Raw genomic sequence first — 16,773 nt, 5'->3', positions numbered from 1 at the left:
TCATTTAAAATAGCACTGGATTTCATTCAATGGTTTCTTAGCATCACTTTAGGCATATTTTTCATTATTTGTCTAGGACCTCAAGGTCATAGTCATATTCAAAGCCCCTATGGTGATGTGAACACCAACAGGGAGAGGACATCCTGGACCCTTTTGTGACTTTTCACCAAGTACATGACTTTAAAACATTGATTGGAGTTGAAATTAACTCTAGCAGCTGAAACAAAAATATTATATTTTGGAACATGCCTTGTAAGACCAATTGCCAAATTAAGACCAATTATTCGATTAATGAGGGTCAGAAAAGCAAGACAGAAAAAAATCTCATTAGGTATGTATAACTGAAGAAGGAGACAGTGGAATTAGTAAAATTAGCTAGTAAAGTCTACCTCAGTGTCCTAAGGTTTAGGAAAACCTTGGCAACAAGCTAAGGGAAAGGGGACTTTGGAGGGTAGGCAAATATGAATTCAATCAAACTTCCTCTTTTTTCAAGAGGTAGCTGTGTGTTTTGAGCAAGTGATGATCAATTCTGTGCTAGTATTCTTTTGTAAAACTGAATTACATGCATTTGCCTGTACTAGATGTCAGGAAGATAAAATGGGAAAATCTTTATAAAAGCCAAGCATAGTTTATGTGCAACAGTGAGAACTATTAGTAAATGAATGCATACATCATATCAAGAAGACCTTAAATAAAAAGGTTTTTCATTTCTTATTGGATTAATGGGAGTTATTTATTTGTAACTCAAGTCCTATCATTTTTATTAAATCTGGAATTGAAAGTCACAAAATTGAATCAGATAAGTTTAGGAGGCTTCTAAAACTACCAGATCCACATTCTCCTTCAAGACAAACACACACAAAAGATAAGATGCAGAGTCATGAAGAAAAGAGAGAGACAGAGACAGATTGAGAGAAAGAGATACATAAGAGAGAGAAGATAGAAAAGTGAAAGAACAAGGAAAATGAAGGAAGGAACAAAAAGAAGGAAGGAAGGAAGGAAGGGAGGAAGGAAGGAGGGAGGGAGGTAAGAAAAAAGGATTTTGTATTATAATTTTATTTACTGATACATTATTTTTTAAATTTTTATTGTTATTATAAAGGTAAAGGAAAAGTTTGTTTTAATATAAAAAGCAGTTCAGGTCATACAGATCTTATGTGTTGAACTAACTTTTATGGTAGATGCTTCCAATATTCTTCTTTTACCAATGATAATGGAAAACCAAAAGAACCTGCTTGGATAAATTTAAAGAAAGTAGTCCAGTTGATGGATACATCAAATAAAGACTAGTTTCTAGCTGCAGTTTCACAGGTGTATTTCTAATAGCATTACATAAGTTTAAAGTATGGAAAGTATTTATACCTGAAATTATAATCAAGCGAGTTATAGGTATATGAACTGCTTTGGAAAACTCCAATCATATTAACAGACTTGAAATCATGGTTAATTGTCTCTGAAATTTTAAGCTGATGTAAGGATGTATTTTTATAATTTTTACATAATAAAGTTTATTTTTAAAAAATGTTGTATTTTACACATCTCTTAAGGCTGAAAATTAAAGAAAATCTGAAATAAAAGGAATCAAATCCTTACAGAAAATCTAAAAATTCAGAAACAAATAATTTTGTTTATAGCCTTTTGCCTTTGTGTATGAATAGATACATATGTATATTTGTCACACCTGCAAATATATTTTATTAAGTAAATGTATTTTAAAAGTATGCATTAAAATATAAATGCATTTTAAAATATATATTTCAAACATAGATCATACCTAATCTAATGCTGAATAAAATACTCAATTTTTATCCTACAAACTATAATGATAAATATTTTTGAAAACATGATTTGAATTAATCGATAATTATTTGTTTAATCAGTTCAACTAGTTTTCTACTATTGGCAGTTTAAAAATCATTCTGAAGGTTTGTTAGTTTGCTTTCATATTAAATAATTCCATAAAATTATACATGTTCATCTATGCAGACATTAATTTGTAGTTATCACTGATAGTTTAATTCATTTCTAACTCCTCAGAGGATATCACATATAATTTGCAAATGTAGTTGAATATCTCATTCCAAGGAAAATATATTTCCCTTCACAATTAGTCCGTGATCTACTTCAAGAGAACTATTTGAAGACAGATATATAGAAAATTACATGTATTTAAAATCTTGTTTTTATTATTTCTTTATTTTTTTTATTGATCATTACTGCTGCTAAAGATCTGTATATGAATGAACTCCTGTGTGGTTGTTTTCTGTTTATTTCTAGCCTTTTGTAATGAAGAAAGGCTTTTATTATTCAGTTGGCTCTTATGCCAAGTGAGTGGAGGGGTCCATCCTGTGGCCACTCTAAGCGATCCAATCCTCCACAAGCCTACTTTGCCCATCCACATCCAAGTAGTTTTAAAAGCCCATTGATTCTTCACTCTGAAGCTTCCCTCACATTTGTGTTTCCAGATCCAATAGTTTCACACGCATTCACAACCTGATCATCTCCTCTCTGATCTACTCTGCTGATTTCCTAACTCATCAATACAACCCCGCAAAATAAACAGCAGCAATGAAGAACAATATCTCTCAGACATGACTCCCTGTGATCCTTCCTCTCTAGTATTCCTGAAATCTTTAGTGTTTGATCTCTGAACTTTCCAGGTATCCTTCAGCCTAAAATTGTTAACCTTCTTCTGCCTTTCTAACTTCTTTTGTTTTATTCCAAGCACTTGACCAAACTTTCTGCTCTCAATTGCATTTGCAGTAGGAAAAATAAAGTGCAATTCTTTTTTTCTTTTCTTTCTTTTTTTCTTTCTTTAGCTGTGGGTCATGAACTCAGGGCCTGGACACTGTCCCTGAACTCTATGCTCAAAGCTAGCACTCTACTATGTTGAGCCGTAGGTCCACTTCTGGTTTTCTGGTGGTTAATTGCAGATAAGAATCCCATAGACTTTCCTGCCAAGGCTGCCTTTGAACCACATCCTCAGATCTCAGCCTCCTGAGTAGCTAAGATTACAGGATACTTCAAAAGTGTAGTTCTAGAGGAAACAGTTTCTTTGTTTTCCTTATTTGGGAATAATGATGTATTCACAAAGAAATATTGTGCAGATGACAGAAGATGTACTGAACATTCTAAGTAGACAGTAAGTGTCTTACTGATATTTTATGAATCATATAACAATACTGATTTTAAATTGAGTAAAGTGTTAATTATAGTTATTCTTGGCCTGTATCATTTCTCCCATCCCCGGCAGATGATAATTTTATGTATATCAATTTCACTCTTTACCAATCAGCTGGCTGATTAAAGGTGTTTCTGCTCTACCTAGCTAGGACTTGTGGGTAGAAGAGAAGCTCCCTTAGTAATTCTGTACCCTTCATGCCTTTCTATAGTCTTCATGAACAGCAGCAAATGACAGTGGGCAGTAGCAGGTGGCATGTTCTAGTGTAACAAATCTTGTATAGGCTATGAGTATTGGAATGATTTTCCCTATGGTAATTGTCACACGTCTCATGCATGGAAGGTGGAATTCAAGACCTTGACAGCACTGGTGATGGTGGATAAGATAGCTCTTTGACAAGAAAATGGTTCCCATTTTCTGCTGGCTCTCTACAGCGATTGATTTTCTCTCTTATGTTATCCCTACTTCTTCTGTCCTTCTTTGCCTTTGCTACTTCTGGTCCATTTTCTTTAACCCTCATAACTGTTTTCCCTGGAGTGTCAGGTCTGCCCTTAAGTCCAGTCCACTGTTGGGATTTACAACTAAATCTGTTGTCATCCTTCTATAGTTCGTGTCACCATTTGCTCCAGAATAGGTTCCTGGTGTCAGGAGTGCCCCCCACTCCTGCCAGCTTCCACCAGCAGCTAGTGCCAGTTCAATGCTGCAGGGGAGCTCCAGCCTTCCCTGCAGCTACTTCTCCCATTAATGCCACTTCTTCTCTTTCCTCTTCTTTGTGTTAGCAACTCAGCTGCTATACTAATGATGAAAGTCAAGATGAGTTAAACAAAATCACTAAGTCTGATGGAGGCATAGAATTCCATTATATATATATATATATATATATATATATGTATATATATACATATATACATATATATATATATATCACATTTTCTTGATCCATTCATCTACTGAGGGGCATCTGGGTTGGTTCTATATCTTAGCTATGATGAATAATGCTACTGATAACATAGTTGTGCTGGTAGCCATAGTATGGCCTTGTTTCTGATCGCTTGAGTAAATGCCCAAAAGTGGGATTGCTGGGTCATAGAGGAGCTCTATGTAGAATCTTTTAAGGAACTTCCATATTGCTCCATCAGAGAGAATGGCATTGCCCCATTTGTTAGGAAATGGAAAGACTTGGAAAAAATTATATTAAGTGAAGTAAGCCAGGCCCAAAGAAACATAGGTCCCATGGTTTCCCTTGTGTGCAATAACTAGTACATGTGTAGGACAAACAGAAAAGGTCAAAAGCTATGTACATATGACCATATAAGATGATGTTAAGTGAAATGAACCCCAATATAGGGACACAAATATCTTTTTCCTTCTTGTTATTGTTTCTATATTATTTATAATGTACCATGTGATTTTTTTGTTGCTCTGTATGTTCCTTCCCCCCCCATCCCGTATAACCCCTTTTTTCACTGTATTTGATGTCGGTGTCCTGCATCTTGTATATACACTTCTCTAATTCTGGGAGGCGAAGGGAAAAAACAAAATGCTTAAATAAGGATACAGGTTGACCCATCGTAACAATGAGATGTACAAAACACTATGTTGAAAATGAACTTTACAAATTTGGTGGGGGAGGGGGGAGACGTGGAGGTGGGAGGGAAGGGATGGTAGGGGAAAACAAAGGAGGAGCAACAATGCTCAATAGGAAATGTACTCATCACCTTGCTCATGTAACTGTAACCCCTCTGTACAGCATTTTTGCAATTAAAAAACGTACCAAAAAAAAAAAAAGAAAAAAAATCTTGCAACACCAGGGGGCACCAAAGGAGTGTTTCCCTGATGACTCCCAAAGAAAGCTGAGCATTTTGTGTACACATCCAGAAAGGAGTATGACAGGAGTATGTCACAACCATGGCATTGCTTTCTACGCATGAAGGACTGAGTACGAATCTATCATGCCACCAGTCATGAAAGTCCTTTGTGCACACGAAGAAGATGACACAGGCCTCCTATTGGGTCCACAGAAGAAATCCTTACCTCTTTTTCTTGGGTGGAAATGAATATAACACCATCATAGATGTTGGTGATGTTAATGTTTGGTGTCAATTATTTACCAGGACATTGTATTCATGTGACAAAGTTGTACTCCCGGGTGTGAAGCTTCTTCAAGAGGTCCACAAGTATTCAAAGCAGATGGATAACATATGAGTAGTGTGGCTGGATTCTCAGCTGATGCTACTTCCTTCAGGGCAGCCAGGATACCAAGAACAGGTTTAACAGCTGTCAATTAGGAGTCAAATCACTTCAGACCTCAAGAGCCCATTCGTAAGAAAAAAATTAAAGGAGCTACTTACAATGATGTCTCATAATTATATTATCTCTGCTTTTACATTATGTAACTGTTCTCTAAAGATGCTTAACTTCTATTTGTTATGTTCTTAATACATTTCTGTTAGGCTTCCAATAAAGTACCTTTCATAGAGTAGATATGTTTCCTACTTAGCAATTAACACATTACGTTTAGTACAAGTGGATCAGCCACAAGATGTGGTATAGAACTCTTGGTTTTCCTTTAACAACCTGTATCATTTCAGGACTCCTGGACATTGAAGATATTGAAGAAAGAAAAAAGACAGGAAAAGAATGACAAGTAGGAAAGGAAAAAGAAAAAGGAGATGTGGAGAGGAGGAGAAAAAGAAGAGGAGGATGTGGAGGGGAGATGGAGAAAAATGGGAAGGAGAAATGGAGGAGTGGAAATGAAAGAAAGAGAGAAAGAAAGAGAGAAAGAAAGAGAGAAAGAAAGAAAGAAACAAAGAAAGAAAGAAACAAAGAAAGAAAGAAACAAAGAAAGAAAGAAACAAAGAAAGAAAGAAACAAAGAAAGAAAGAAAGAAAAGAGCAATTTATTATCAATAAATCTGACTGGATTATTACATCAAGAATTTTTGGCAATGTCACTATAAAATATTTTAGATTGGCATGGGTAAAACAGAAGGAAAACCTGTTATGAACAGGGTATTTACATTCCCTCCAAATGTAAGCTCTCATAACACAGCAACTTGAAGGGGGCTAGAGAAATATATGTAGTTGTGTCTGTGGGCTATGTCAGTCAATTGTTCAGAGGAGTCCTCTCTGAGCAATGTAAGATGTAACTCTATGCCTGTGAGGGGGAATATAGCTTGGTTTACTGGATTGTCACCCCCAATGGCATCCCTTGCATTCCCAACACCTGGCAATGAATGATATTAAAGAAATCAGGCTAAATTTATCTTCTAACATTTCTTTCAGCCAATTCTCCCAGTTCATTTATCTTAAGAATTTTTAGATTAGTTCATCTGCTTGTAAAACACACCACATGAAACTTCATACCATGGCTGTTTATATTCCTTGGTTTAAATGCTATTTTTTTTCTCAGGGCTCCTTTCAATGTCCAAATACCTTTTCCTATTCTATATTTTATTTTGTACATATTGTCTATATTAAACTTCAAATGAGCAAGACAATTTCTTTTTTTTTTACTTATTCTGAAAAGACTTCCTGCCAGGTAACATTTTAAAAATATTTTTTAATCAACATTTGCTAAAGAAGTTATACAGTGATTTTGAAAGACAAATACAATTAAATAATAGACAAAAATGAGAAGACGGAAAGAACTTTTTTCAACATTTACTGCATTAAATAATAAAAGATAAGGGCCAAAAGTGAGTATGTAACCCTCAAGTATGTGTCTATGTTTTTTATTGCCAGTACCGAAGTTTGAACTTAGGACTCAGGCCCTCACACTTAAAAAGCTTGCTTGCTTGGCAAGTGCACTTCTACTTAAGCAATGCCTCCAAACCAGTGTTTCACTGGTTAATCTGAAGATGGACCTTTAGAGACTTTTACTGAGTAGCTAATACTAGGTCTGAGCCACATACCTCTTAACTTTTGAGTGACTTTTTTTGAGACAAAACTTGAACTTGTTATATTCTGCCTCAATATATCAAGTACTTAAATTTACCTATGTGTCCCTTTACTGAAAATTTTTAGTAATAAATTTAAATGACGCTACTTCAAAATAGCTTAAAATTGATTGTGATGAACTGCCAAGAGACCCTCTATAGTAACACCCAAAGTCTCTTAAGTTTTTACTGAGTCTTGCCAGTTACTTCCATTTTTTCCAAATGCTACCTAAAAATTCACACCAAAACTTGTAAAGTGTTTTACATTGCAAGTGATTATTCTTTGTTTTATATGTGCACCTGTTTTCAGCTTCTGCATGTGTTTAATTCAAAAGTAAAAAAACAAAAGGAAAAGAAAACCTAAATGAAAAATTGGCATCTGAAAAAAATCTGGTGTTTGGGGGGAGGGGGGAGTTGGTGAATGCAAATGTAAAGAAACTAATTTGTTCTAAAGAATGGATATAAAACCTTTCAAAAAATAAGATTAGCGTTATAACAAATGTTTAATGTTGGACAAAGTTTGACATTTACACTAATGCAGAATTATTTTATTATTATATTATAAGCTCCACAGACATTTTTATATTATTGTATCCAAACTTCAATATGCCAATATCATTATTGTGATTAATTCTACATGACAGAGAATTACGTACAAACAGCATCTAAAATAATATTTACATATTGGATATGTAAATAATATTTACATATTGGACATATGGTTTTAAAAGCACAAGATGCTGGGCACTAGAGACTCTAACCTGTAATACTAGTTACTCAGAAACCTGAGATTTGAGGATCAAGGTTTGAATCCATTCATGGACTGGATGACACTTTTGTTTCCAATTAACTAACAAAAATCTGAAGTGGAGCTGAAGTCAGGAATAAAACATCCTGGGTCTGAGTTCAAGACCTAGTACCAGGGGAAAAAAAAAGAAAACAAACAAACAAGAAAATAAAACCACGAGATGCCACTAAATCTTGTGTGTTTAAATGCATGCTTGCTTTAAAATAACATGTTGGCATGCTTTACGATAATATACTAACCAGAGTAATCATATACATATATATATATATATATATATATGAGATGAGCATTTTAAATTTCAAAAATACCATTCACAAGAAAAAAATATAATGGGCCAGCTATGATGGAGCATGGCTTGATTCCAGCTACTGTGAAGTCAAATTATTGGAGACTACAATTTGATGCAACTATGTAATTCTAGAACAGTTATGTATATTTGTAATTTCAGCTACTTTCAAGGCATGGGGTGGAAGATTGTGGACCAAGGCCAAGATCAGTTTAAAAACCTGAGATTCTATAAATAGAAAAAAAATTGAAAAAGGAAGCAAAATATAAAAGGGTTGAGGTTATAGATCAATTAGTAGAGCACCTGGCCTCTGTTCCATCCCAAGTACTATTAAAAAAATAAAAAATTAAAATACAGATTATAACTTCTGTGCCATGTCAATATTTTCAAAAGCAAATGGGCATTTACTAATGCATATTAGATCATTTTTAACGTATTTTCAGGAAAGCATAGATAAATGTTTTAGATGTTTAGTATTTTTCACAGAAATTAGATATTCACTGTTAATTAAAACAAAACTACAAGGCACTCTAAAACTCAGAAACTTTACTATCGGCCTCATGAATGGAGGCTGTAAAATGAACATCTTTAACTCTGGGTAATGCTTCAGTGGTGAAGCTTCAATAGACACACATGCGTGGGTTGATAGTATCTCCTGGGGTAGCGTGTGCTTCCCCTGCATTTGTAGAGTGGAAATCTGATGACAGTAAACTCTCACAGAAATGGAAATATTGCAGCCGGCTGTGATTGTGAAGGATGATTAAAAACCCCAAATCCAACAGCCAAATCTTCACTTCATATTAATGCCTGAGTAACCATAGCATAAGTCATTTCACATCTTTTAATTTTCCATCTGCTTCAAATAGACTAAAAGTACATATAGCTGGCACAGTGCTTAGAATAACACAGGTAATCAATAATCGGTAGCTACTATTCCTTTAATGATATTTATTACTGATATTTTTATTAGATCTCACAATGTATTCTGTATCTGCCTCCTGCTATTCTGTTCACCATTTTTTTTGGTCAGTTGTGGGGCTTGAACTCTGGGCTTGGGCGTAGTCCCTGCACTCTTCAGCTCAAAGTGAGTGCTCTACCACTTGAGCCACAGCACCATTTCCAGTGTTGCAGTAGTTTATTGGAGATAAGAGTCTCATGGACTTTCCTGCCCGGGCTGGCTTTGAACCACAATCCTCAGATCTCAGCCTCTTGAGTAGCTAGGATTACAGGTGTGAGCCACCGGCGCCCTGCTCTCCTCTTGCTATTCTGTAACCACGTGGAGATGAGACAACTCTTGGTCCTAATTCTCTTCTAGAAATATTGTATTGGGGGTTGTAGAGTTGTGAATTTGGACACTGAAATTTATGACATCAGTTTAGACACTTAGGCATCTATTACTATAACTCTCATTCCACAATATAGCCACTTGCATAATTAGACAGCATATGACTACGATGCTACACTGAGTTGCTTTGAGAACAGTTCTAAATTACTAAATTTGAAATATTCCAATTATACTGATGTGAGAACATCTCCCTCATTGTTTTAGGTTTAACAGAATGTCAAGTATAAAACAAAATAAAAATGAATCCTCACTCTTGGATGCAGTTCAGATTGATACAGTCTACTATACAGGAAGAATGATAACTTCCTTACTCTTGTAAAATAGGAAAATATATTATCATTCAAATCCCAAAATGAGAAATAAGCTATTCCTCTTTCTCAGGTAAAGAATAATCACCATTGCATGAAAATGAAGAGCTTCTGCATGGCAAAGGACACAGCTAGTAAGATCGGTAGAAAGCCCACAGACTGGGAGAAGATCTTCACTAGTCATACAACAGACAAGGGTCTCATATCTAAAATGTACTTAGAACTTAAAAAATTAAGTCCTCCAAAAAACAATCTTCAAAGAAACAACCACCCCATCAACAAGTAGGCTAAAGACTTAAAGAGAGACTTCTCTGAAGGGGAAATAAGAATTGCCAATAGATACATGAAGAAATGCTCAGCCTCCCTAGCCATAAAAGAAATGGAAATCAAAACAACATTGAGATACCACCTCACCCCAGTTAGAATGGCTATAATCAAGAAATACAATAAAGACAGATGCTAGAGGGAATGTTGCTAGAAGGAAACCCTACTACACTGTTGGTGGGAGTGTGAATTTGTTCAACCACTTTGAAAAGCAGTGTGGAGATTTCTCAAAAGACTCCACATAGAGCTCCCCTATTACCCAGCAATCCCACTTCTGGGCATTTACCCAAATGATCACAAACAAGGCCATACTAAAACTACCAGAAAACTATGTTTATCACAGCATTATTCACCATAGCTAAGATATGGAACCAACTTAGATATCCCTCAGTAGATGAGCGGATCAAGAAAATGTAGTATATATATTATGTCATATATTATATTTATGTAATATATGATATAATGTATATTATATGATATATAATATATAATAACATGTAATATAACATATAATATATTATATATAACATTATATATTATATAATATATAATAACATGTAATATAACATATAATATATTATATATAACATTATATATTATATAATATATTACATATAATATATATAATGGAATTATATGCTTCTATCAGAAAGAATAACACCGCCCCATTTGTTAGGAAATGGAGACTTGGAAAAAATACCATATTAAGTGAAGTTACCCAGTCCCAAAGAAATTTAGGTCCCAAGGTTTCCCTTATTTGCAATAATTAGTATACATGTAGGATAATCTTATCAGATAAGCTGAAAAGCTAAAAGCCAAGTATATATGACCATATAAGATGACACTAAGTGAAATGAACCCTAAGATTTGGAAACAAGAGGTCTGTCTTCATTGTTATTGTTAAAATGCACTATGTGATTTTACTTTTGTTGTTGGTATTGTTGTTGCTTCCTTTGTATGTTCTTTCCCCTATGGCACAGCCCCTATTGTCACTGTGCTTGATTTTGGTATGCACTTCTTGTATATACACATGTCTAATCTAGGGAGGAGAAGGGGAATAACAACATGCTGAAACAAGGACACAGGATGGCTCGGCACCGGTGGCTCATGCCTGCAATCCTAGCTACTCAGAGGCTGAGATCTGAGGATCACGGTTCAAAGCCAGCTGGGGCAGGAAAGGCCATGACACTCTTATCTCCAATAAACCACTCAGAACATCGGAAGTGGTGCTGTGGCTCAAGTGGTAGAGTGCTAGCCTTGAGCTGAAGAGCTGAGGGACAGCCCCATGACCCCCCCCCAAAAAAAGACATAGGACACAGGATGACTCATTGCAACAAGGATACTCACAGTATAGTATATTGGATACTCACAGTACAATATATTGGAAACAAACTTTGCAAGTTTGGGCGAGGAGGGGGTGGGGTGGGGAGGAGTGTGGGAGATGTGGGAGGGAAGGGATACTGGGACAACAAGGAAAGAGGTAACATTGATTAACAAGTAATATACATATGGCCTACTCCTGTAATTGTAACCCCTCTGGACAGCATCTTTCCAATAGAGTAAAATTTTAAAACATAATAATCACCAGAGTATGTGGAAGAAAGAATATGGGGCAGACTCTTCAAAATACACATCTATTAGTATTTTGTTGTTGTTGTTGTCTATTGTGGGGCCTGAACTCTGGGCGTGGGCACTGTCCCTCAGCAATTCAGCTCAAGGCAAGCACTCTACCACTGAGCCACCTTTCCAGCCCCTATATCTATTAGTCATTTTCATTTCTTCTCTACACTTAAAGGTTGCTAGCAACTCTTTCCACAAATCAACCAAAAATAAGATTATTGTCCAAAGGCAGAGTTTGGAGAGAAGGAAGAGTTAAAAGCATCATCCTTGTGGTATCTCTGGTATTTATTTGTAGGTGTGTAAACCAGAACTAGAGGGAAAGATCAACATAACCAACAGGGAAAACCATGTCAGCTTTTTGAATACCCAAGAACTTGGGTGATATAATGTCTAAAATTTGTGTTTTTTTAGTTTATATCCCAGAAAACTCCAATTCTCAAAGGAAAGCATAGAATACATCAACATCCAATATAGCATACTTAGATATCAGGTGGTTAGATTTAATGACTGATAATGCTTTATTATTGTGTCACATACGCAAAGGAGAAGGAGACCTCTCTACTGCAGTAGGAAATTCAGAGAAGATAAAACCATTGGTGGGCTAAAAGCAAAATGTGAAAGTTAGGTGAATAGTGCATAGTGTGGGTCATGTATGAATTCCAGTTACTTGGAAGACAAATGTCAGAAATATCTTGGCTCAAGACCAGCTCCACCATGTCAACCACCAAAATTCCCTTTCTTTTTTTTTTTTTTTTAATTTAATTTAATTTTATTTGTGAACATACTGTACAGAGGAGTTACAGTTACATGGGCAGGATAATGCGTACATTTCTTACCAAGCATTGCAGCCTCCTCCTTTGTTTACCTTTCACATCCCTTCCCAGCCTCCCCCCTCCCCCCCAATCCCAATCCTTCTCCTTCCCCCCTTCCCCCCCCCCCCACCCCCCCGCACCAACGTTGTAAAGTTCGTTTTGGACATGACAACTTGTACTTCTTATTGTTGCAACAGGTCCACCTGTATCCTTAAACAACTGGTTTTTCCCCATCTCCTCCACAAGTTATACTGACATCAAATATAGTGAAAGCAGGGGTTATACTGTGGGGGAGGGACATACAAAGCAACAAAGAGATAATCTTATAAATGTGTTAGAAACACATGCATGAAAGAAAAAAAACATTAAAATACACATCTAAGGGTTCATTTTCCTGACATCACATTATCTGACCTTTTCCGCTTGACTCATACATATACTAGATATTACAAATAAAGGAAACCATGGGACCTACGTTTCTTTGGGCCTGGCTTACTTCACTTAATATAATTTTTTCCAAGTTTTTCCATTTCCTAACAAATGGGGCAATGTCACAACACCAATAAAGTACATAGTGAAAAGTACCTTCAATATTTTCAACCCAGCTACTGTAGACAAGAGAATGATGGTCCAAGATAGCTCCAAGAAAAAAGATGACATCTTATCTGAAAAATAATCTAAATGTATAGGTCTAAAGACAAGGCTTTCCTGAACGAACATTTGCCTATTGAAAACATTTCTTGAATTCAAATCCCAGTAGTGTCAAACATGCAAACAATCCCACACACACACACAGAGTTGGAATTTACTAATGAATGTCAAAATCAATAACCAATAATGTCTTCAGATGTTGTGAAATAAGCTATGAATACCCAGAGAGGACTCTCCTTGCCTCCCAGTCTCGAGTAAAAAGTACAGATTTTCTGGTATTATAGCAACAAACAACAATTCAAAGGTGACATAGAAGATTTGAGGTTCTCCTCCCCTTGAAATCACAAAATCAATCTATATAAAATGTTCAAGATGGCTCTAGCATTTTTATGACTTTGACTTTAAAGATTAGTCAGACTTTATCTTGACTTCCCTTTGCATTGTGCATTCAATTTAAAAAGAACTCATCATTACAGACTTTTTTCTTTTTGAAATGTAAATCATCTACACCTAGAAAAGAATTTCTCAGGGGCCTAGGACTATTTCTTACAAAGATAATACCAAGAAAAATCTGCATCTTTCTAAATCTCCATGGGATAGAAAAAGGCTGAACACATTAAGGACCATTCGGTAACTCATATGCCCTTTCAGTGTTCATTCCAGAGTGTAAACATTCTCCTCCTTTCCTTTCAGAAAAATTAAGTTTTGACACTGCAGGCAATAATCTTGAGTAAGTTATTCTTGGATATTTTTTTACAAGTGTCTGCTATATTTCTATTAAGATTTTAACTGATTGCATTGGCAACACATTTGAGAAAAGTCTAATTTGTTGGCAGAAAGGTAAGCAACAGACTAAGTCTAAAATATTCCAAACAACTTAAAACCTGAAAGGGCCAACAATAAAATAATCAACCAAATTTATGTTCAGTTTTAACCCTAGTTAAAGTAGGGATAGAAGCGAAGTGGAAAGAAAGGTAGACAAGATAGTGTTTTCTTTACAGATGATACTGGAGTATATGTAAATTTTGATCTTCTGCTAAAGTTACAGAAATAGCTGCTGCACCAAAGAAAATCACAAAAGTCAATCCAGTTAATAAGGTCCTCCAGAAACCAATTGACAATTAAAGCTCAAAAAATAAAGCAAAGCAAAGTTATTTGTAGATATAAGGAGAAAAAAATATTTCTACAAATAGTAGGGACACACATAGGCTAAGTAATGTTTGCTGAAAAATAGTGAGATAACAATGTCATAAGAGAAACTGGAAGGAAATCACTATGAGCTGGAGGAGAACTTTAGACCAGAAAAGAACCTTGACTACTTCCTTAGTCTAGAGCTAAGGAATTTCTCCTAATTCAAAAAACAAAATATATCTATTTTCCACTTTCAACATGAATTCAAACTATACTCCATTGCACATGATTTCCTTCAGCCACTCTTTCCAAGACTTATGGAAAAGTCCAGAACTTGACTTAATGACAAGGTACTAGAATGACCCCTATTCCTTAAAATACTCATTGTCAAATTCTTCCTGGTCCTTTTGATCTGAAGTTCTGTAATATTAGGACTTGAAAAAACATACTTGCAGTGCCAAACCTCTGAGAGTCACACTCAGCCTACAACATTAGTCTCCCATAAGGATTCCTATCTTCTCTCATCACTGCCAGTGAATAGGAGTTGAATGAACTTTCAGAGTAGCCACTACCACAAAGCAGACTATACCTTTTATGATTAAATACCATTATATGTGAGAAAATATTTGGAGTTACAAGATCCTTACATTTCAACCAGGATTGTCTGGGGACATTTTGTTTTTAATTTAGACCTCTGAAGTTTCTGTTTAATCACTATTGTCCTGCTCTAAGTGTTTGTAAAAAAACACATTTACATGCATCAGTCTAAACATATATATATATATATATATATATATATATACATTTAATTGATAAAGAGTTAGTTTTATATAGATTTCATTTAAGAGTACAGATTCAATTATATTTTACAGATGGTTTGGATATTTGCTTAAGGTCCTGAGGTAATCCATCATTTAGGTTATCCACCTATGAAAAAACTAGAACTTGTTGGATGGTATATACACATTTACTGGCCCAAGGAGTAAGAATAAAATTATTTTTTTTTCTTTTTGGTCGGTCGTGGGGCTTGAACTTTGGGCCTGAGTGCTGTCCCTCAGCTCTTCAGCTCAAGGCAAGCGCTCTACCACTTGTGCTACAGCTCTACCGGTTCTCTAGTGGTTTATTGGAGGTAAGAGTCTCATGGACTTTCCTGCCTGGGCTGGCTTTGAACTGCGATCCTCAGATCTCAGCCTCCTGAGTAGCTAGGATTACAGGTGAGAGCCACTAGCGCCCGGCTTTAAAATTACTTTTAATAAATAAAGTGTGCTTCTCTCCGTGATTATGGGCTGAGTGCTTTTCTAACATATGTCTGGATAACTAAAAGGTTTAATTTCACTTCAACTTGTTTTCCATTGTAATTCAGGAATATATATTTTGGAGGACAATTATTCATTATCAACTCAATCAAATTTAAAAGATTATTCAATTACTACTAATTACAGTGCATAGATTAGGACCTCTGGTTCCATAGTAGCCTAAAGTTATCCTTATTTAATTCAGGTATGAAATGTAAAGAAGAGAAATAAAACTAGCTATTTCTCTAATCTCCATTTATACATAAAAAGAAGTTCACAGGCCGGGCGCTGGTGGCTCACGCCTGTAATCCTAGCTACTCAGGAGTCTGAGATCTGAGGATTGCGGTTCAAAGCCAGCCCGGGCAGGAGACACCGTGAGATTCCTATCTCCAATAAACCGCCAGAAAACCGGAAGTGGCGCTGTAGCTCAAGTGGTAGAGCGCTCGCCTTGAGCTAAAGAGCTGAGGGACAGCGCCCAAGCCCAGAGTTCAAGCCCCACGACTGACAAAAAAAAAAAAAAAAAAAAAAGAAGAAGTTCACAGGGCTTATGTGCTTGTTCAAAGTCATACAGTTTGGGTAAGAATGAAGGCCTGAAATACAGAAGATCCAGTCTGGTAGACACTAGGTGTTATATCATCTCTGGTTGAACTGATGACATATTAAGACCATATTTCATTTATAAAACCTGAATTGCCATGAAGTAGATGCAGATAAACTTTTTTGGCCCTAAAAAAATAACAGAAAGATTGAATAAGCAATCCAAAACATTTCACAAGTTAAAATCCTATAGAGACAAATGTGTGTTCTCTCACGGTTTTTCCCAGCAAAAACAGACAGGTGGTATATGCAGACTAGAGAGCCGGGAACTTGGCTTATTTCTGACTTGTGAGCTCTCATTGCCAATTCCAATTTTGAAAGTAAGCTTATTAAAAGATATTGGGCAAGCTATTGTTCTCTGTATGAGAATGTTCTCATTATACAAAGAAAACACTGAACACAAACCTGGCTATGACTCACACAACAGCTGCAACTATTGGCACCAGGAACTTCCCTAGTTGGGAATCGTTCTCTTCAA

Source organism: Dipodomys spectabilis, unplaced genomic scaffold (assembly GCF_019054845.1).
Source record: "Dipodomys spectabilis isolate Male_0828 unplaced genomic scaffold, ASM1905484v1 ptg000053l, whole genome shotgun sequence".
NCBI lineage: Eukaryota > Metazoa > Chordata > Mammalia > Rodentia > Heteromyidae > Dipodomys > Dipodomys spectabilis.
Note: the sequence above shows the minus strand (reverse complement) of the source record.